At 38.7% G+C, this 6,136-nt stretch overlaps 1 long non-coding RNA gene across 1 annotated transcript in view; it reads left to right on the top strand.

The window, feature by feature from the left end:
- Positions 1-3,824, top strand: part of LOC114023999 — a 4,501-nt gene extending 677 nt beyond the window's left edge. Inside the window, exons 2-3 of the long non-coding RNA XR_003566856.1 lie at positions 879-954; positions 3,574-3,824. This is a non-coding gene — a long non-coding RNA (uncharacterized LOC114023999). The remainder of the gene's footprint in view (positions 1-878; positions 955-3,573) is intronic.
- The last annotated feature ends 2,312 nt before the right edge of the window (positions 3,825-6,136 follow it).

The raw sequence follows: 6,136 nt of genomic DNA on the forward strand, positions 1-6,136 counted from the left end.
GGGGGCGTGGTGAGAGGTTCTCTCCCGAAAGTCTGAAACTGGACCAATCTTTTTCTCTTCTTTAAAATCTGTCTCTTTCTTGCTGGCCAGTCCTTCTGAAGTTCCAACCTTTGACGTGATTTTCTCTGTTAGGAATTTGTCATGCAAATATCTGTATGTCTGTATGTCTTTCTGACCTTCTGGCTCGGCGACTCTCCTTTTGGCTTCGTCACTTCTGAATCTTTTTCCCCCCAGCTGCGGTGCGGTGGGGTGGGTGGGATAGGGTTCGATTGTACTTGGCTTGTTCTGTCTCCCGGTAGCCTGTACAACATACACCTGAACAATGAAGCAAATTGAAAGCCAGCAGTTTACCCCTCCCCTCCCTCGTTGGTCTCAGTCTGGAAGCAGTGATGCTGTGGGTGGCTCTGCATTTGACACTTGCTTCCTCTTTGCTTAACCTTGGCCAAGGCACTTCTCTGCACCTGAATTGCCTTATCTTTAAAAACTAGATTACCCTTTTAGCTCGAAATCTATGATTTTCATAATAATGCCTAGCAGAGATTTGTTTCATCTCTATTTAAAAGTTTACATGTCATATTTTTAAAAAGACATCTATTTGATAATGTCTCATAGCATATGGTAGAGTCAAATATTTGATTAGAATAATGTTAAAGACGTCTGAACCCAGTATTTTCTTTTTTTGCAGTAGTTATAAAATAATTAAAATGTACATATATGCCTTTAAATTTTAAAAAAAAAAGCAGTTCCAGCCATTTGGTTATATTTTGATTATATATTCCGTGGATTCTTTTCCCCTGGTGGGGGCCATTGTTCAGTAGCTGGTGTGTGCCATCTCAGGCTTGAAGCCACTCTGTGTTTCTAACATGTACAAACCATAGTTTGCAGCTTTATGAGAACGAGCCAAACTAGGAGGCCTGGAGGTCAAGGAGATGAAGCTCACTCACTTCCTGGAAGGTTAGAATTGTTTTGGTACCATATTGGCCACTTCTGGCCCATAGGGTTAGGCATTGGGGGGAAAATGGTATTCTTAAACCTCTCGACTATTATTGGCGATTAGTAAGGTGGGTTTGTCCTGCCAGTGGGACACCAGCCCCTGAACATATGTGTTGTTCTCTTGGGTTTGTTTTTGCATTTCAAAGTTCTTCCCCAACTCCCCTCTTTATGTCAGAATCAGGACTTGAAAGTCCTCTCTACCAGAGCACTAGAGTGTAGCAGGAACCAGATTCAAGTGGAATTGGGAAATGTTTAACAAAAGAAATAAAAATACAGGAGAACATTAATGATGTTACTATTTGGTTTTTGAAGTCCATGTGCGGCCTGCTGGGATCCTTAGTTTAGGAGTTTGATGTCACTGCCCTATTCCATTAAAGGTGCATTTTTTCCCCCTGTAGGGTTAAACTCTGCTTTGCTGGATAAGGTATCCTTGGTTGTAAACCTGTATTTTTTGCCTTTTGGAATACTGTATTTCCAGATCCTTCCTTATTTGTAATGCAGGTTGCCAGGTCTTAAATGACCCTGCCTTCGGTTCCTTGTGTAACAGTGATTACTGACCCCCACTTTCTGCAGGTCAAGTATATTACATTTCACCCCTTGACAAGGATTCTGTGGTACCCTTGAGAAGGTCTAGGGGTGATGTGTATAGTTTCTGTCATTGGCTGAAGCCCCAGTCAGTTCATGTTCCCCCAATTTTAGGGGTCCCCGGAAGCTTAGTTCCATTTAACCACTTAACAATCCAGTTAGCTTTTTACAAAGTAACATTTACTTCCAAAGTATAGCAAGAATAAACCCACAAATAATAGTCCCCATAACCCCTTAGTTGGAGGACAGGAGGTAGATTGATATCACAGTTTAGCTCAATTCCTATATAGCATTAATCCCACTAAGTTCTAAGTCCAACCCCTACCCCCCACTTTGGGCTTCTATCCCAGGACCCTGGTTTCCCAGAGCTTCCCTACTGTGCTAGTGGCACCATCTGGCCTGCAATCCTGGCTCCAAGGTCCCCTGACTCAAGCCTCTGGCCGTTCACTTCCTGCACCTTGGACTGAAAAGGACAAATGGAACACACCCAAACCCCAGGCCTGTTTGTTAGGACCATAGACCTAAAAGGAGGGGGAGGTCCCCTTCTCTCCCCAGTTTAGTTCATGGTCCCCACCCCCAGGTGCCTCTTGTCAGGTGTTGTCACTACAAAGCCAATGGACCAAGGCCACCACAGGATGTCTGATGTCCCCCTCGTGGGGGGTGATCTGGGCATGCCCCAAAGCCCCATTACAAATAAAATACAATCCATAGGATTACAAAGGAAGTCAATTATACGAAAATACTATCTGGAGCTGTGATCACCTGCAATCTAATAGTGAGTCTAGTAACTACAATCATTTCAAAGTCGTGTTGAGTGTAAATGTAACAGGAGTAATGGGATGGGAAAATATCTGAGATTTCTGTTGGTGACAAAGTCGAGGGGTCCAGCTAGTATTGTGGTTTGGTACCTATATTCATGTTTTAAGGAAATGCTAAATTGCAGTTAGAGATTAGTGAAAATAATGACGTCATTTCCCCCCCCACTCAAACTCCCAGACTCTTGTCTCATTCATGTTCCGTGGATTCCAAGTTAAGAACCCCTGATCCAGAGTTTTGGGCACTGGTATATTTCTGTATTGCTATATAGACTTTATCCCTTATTTTTTAGGACACCATGAAATTCTATTATGTTTGGATTCCATAAATTAGCCACTTTCCCTTTGGACATATAGGTTGTTTCAGATGTTTGTTCCTGGTTTCACATATTCCTCTATTATGTTAAAGAAAAATCCTTCCAGTTACATATTACTTTGGATTTTTAACATGAAAAAAATGGTCGTATGTTATTAAAGGCGTTTTCTATAGTGACAACATATTGTAGAGCAGACTACCCCACACTCCTGAATGGGCAGCCCAAACCAGATTAAAGTATAATTGGGAAGTATTTCACAAAATAAATAAAAATACAGATAATGTTAATTTGGTTTCCTAAGTTAATATATGGCAGGATATGCAAGGATCTTTACTTTTAGTGGCCCTATTTCTATTTGAGTTTGCCACCATTGTTGCGGAGGAAAGACTACTGGATTTGGAGTCAGGAGAGTTCTCCGTTTGAAGTCTAAGCCTGGCACCCTGGCACGTGCTTGTGGGGCCTTGTGCAAGTCATTTAACTTGTTGGAGCCGTAGTTTTTCCATATGTAAAATGGTAATAATAAATACTGGTACTATTTGCCTTTCAGGGTGCTTTTGAGGATGTTTATGATGTGCTTTGGGAACAGGACATGTGTGCAAATATAAACTTATTATATAAATGTCAGGTATTTACAACCATCATAATTATTTTTATGAATTTTATTTTATTATGTGGGCTCTTTTCCTAATGTTGAAATACCCTTACATTACTGGTGTTACTTCTGTTTAATTATAGGGCTCACGTTTTGGTTTTTTTTCTATTGCTGTATTTTATTTGCCAGTGTTTGTTATATCTAATATTTTTGCATTGATATTTCTTAACACTATTGATCTGTAGTTCTCTGTCTGCCTTATCCTCAACAGGTCTGCACATCAGGACCATATTTACTTCATAGAGTCAGGGAGAGCACCATCTTTTTCTTTGGTTTTGGACTGTTTTGGTATAATTCATTTCTGAATACATATGGTCCTAGCATCATCCTTTTATCTGGCAGCTCAATAATGATTTGCTCAGCTATTCTTTCTGATAGTGTTTTTGTATAGGCTATTTATTGCTTATTTTGTCAATTTGGGTATCATTTTTTGTAAATAATTATCTCTATATCCTCTGTTTTCTTGCCATCTCTGTATGTAATATTCTCAATTTTCTCTGTATCATCTTCATTCCTTGTGATTTTCCCCCTTTCTCTTTTCTGATTTTATATTTGGGTTTTCTTCTTTTTGATTACATTTGCTAATGATTTATCCATTTTATTTGTCTTTCTTAAAACAGCCAGCTCTTTTATTAATTCTGTTGTCTTTTTATTTGAAAAGTGTTTTGGTTCATTTCTCCTCTAATTCTAGCAATTTTCTGTTTTGGTCTCATTTTGGAGGCATTGATCTGTTCATTTTCAGTTTTAAAAAAATACGTCAACTCAAATACTTCCTATTTTTTCTCTGGTTATAAATTGGCCCCTGAGTATTGCTTTAGCTATGTCCAATAAAGTTGATATTATATAATTGTGGTTTTCTGTAATTAATTTGATTTTTAACACATGCATTATTGAGACATGTTTTAGTTTCCATAAAGGCCTTCATTTATTAAGTATATTTCTCCTTTTGATAACTTTTTATTACATGATGATTTTAAAAATATGTTTAAAACTTATTTATTTTTTTTGTCCATTTTTGTGAATGATTTGTATGTATTTGGAAAAAAAGTATATTTTCTTCCTTCTCCCCGTTGAGTTCTCTCTATCAAATCTACTTTTTTTAGCACTCTGTTCACATCTGTAATTGCTTTCTTATTAATCTTTTTTATTTGATTTGTCATTATGTTAGCAGGATGTTGAAGTTTTCCACTGTTTATTGTATTACAAGCATTTTTTTTGGTAACTCAATTACATTTTCATTTATAAATTACCTTGCTGTGTCATTAGGTACATATATGCTCACTATTGATATCCTCTTCATTGTCAATGACACTTTTTTATTTTTCTTCATTTTTAGATATTTTTATTTCTGTTAAGTTCAGATATTTGAATAAAAATACAATAAGTGAAAAGAAACTAAGCAAAAAGTAATTGTGAATGATTATAATGTAACTCTGCACATCTTTTATTTACCAGAAAGAGACTGTGTGTAAACTTTTTCTGATGTCTTAACAAAGATGGTTTATGCATTTGACATAATTCCATTGCCATTAATATTGTCTTTCTGTCTTTTTATGAGAGGCAGTGTGGCAAAGTGAATAGGGAGCTAGTCTTGGATCCAGGAAGACCTGGGTTCAGGGCCTACCTCTGACTGGTCATGTGACTGTGGGCAACTCACGTGACTTGTTAGTTTTCTAGGCAACATTCTAAGGCTCCAAGTTGCTGTCCTTCCTTGGTAGGGTGCGGGGTTTCCTTACCTCAGAGTTCCTTATTACAGTGAAATGCTAGGTCCCATACTCATCCTGCCCTAGTCTTTCACAGTTGGAAGCAGTGGGTTTGTTCTCCTTTGACTTCTTTCTTCACTTGGTATCACTTTACTTCCTAAGTTTTCCTTGAGGTTAAGAATGTTTCCGTTTTTTGTGTCCCCAAGATGAAGTATGATACTTACAAATCCTTACATGTGTTAAGTTTTTAAATAATTATTTGAATTGAATTTTAAAAATTCTTCATGTTTGCCATTTTATTATGCAATGACATTTAATTGCCTTCATATAACATCATTTTTTCATTCATTCAGTAAACATTTTTTAAGCACCTGCTATTTGCCAGGCACTGGGCTAAGTGCTAGAGATACAAAAAGAGGCAAAAGATAGTCTCTACCCTCAAGGAGCTCACAATCTAATGGGGGAGACGACATGCAAACAAATACATACAAAGCAAGCTATATATGGGATAAATAGAAAATAATCAACAGGGGGAGACACTGGAATGAGGAGTGGTTGCGAAAGGCTTCCTGTAGAATGGACTTTAGTTGGGACTTAAAGGAAGCCAGGGAGGAGAGTAGGTGGAGTGGAGGAGGGAGGGTGTTCCAGGCATGGGGCACAGCCAGAGAGAATGCTTGGAGCTGAGAGATGGAGAGTCTTGTTCGTGGAACAGCCAGGAGGCCAGAGTCACTGGATCAAAGAATACGTGTCCGGGGGAGTAATGTGTAAGAAGACTGGAAAGGTAGGAGGGGTCAGGGCATGAAGGGCTTTGAATGCCAAACAGAGCATTTCGTATTTGTTCCTGGAGGCATAAGGAGCCCCTGTTATGGTTTGGGGTGCTGGGAACCCTGAAATGCAAGGATACAGGGCGGGTCTACCTCGAAAGAATTCGACTACTCAAGCCTTCCAGTCAATAGATTCCAGTGCCAATAGAAGCAGGCGAGATTCTAAGTGAATCTGTGCAATTTAATGGGGGTAAGATTGGTACTTATATATAAGAAAAGACAGTGAGAAGATCTGGATGGGATTAAG

This window comes from Vombatus ursinus, unplaced genomic scaffold (assembly GCF_900497805.2).
Source record: "Vombatus ursinus unplaced genomic scaffold, bare-nosed wombat genome assembly UNPS02014819.1, whole genome shotgun sequence".
NCBI lineage: Eukaryota > Metazoa > Chordata > Mammalia > Diprotodontia > Vombatidae > Vombatus > Vombatus ursinus.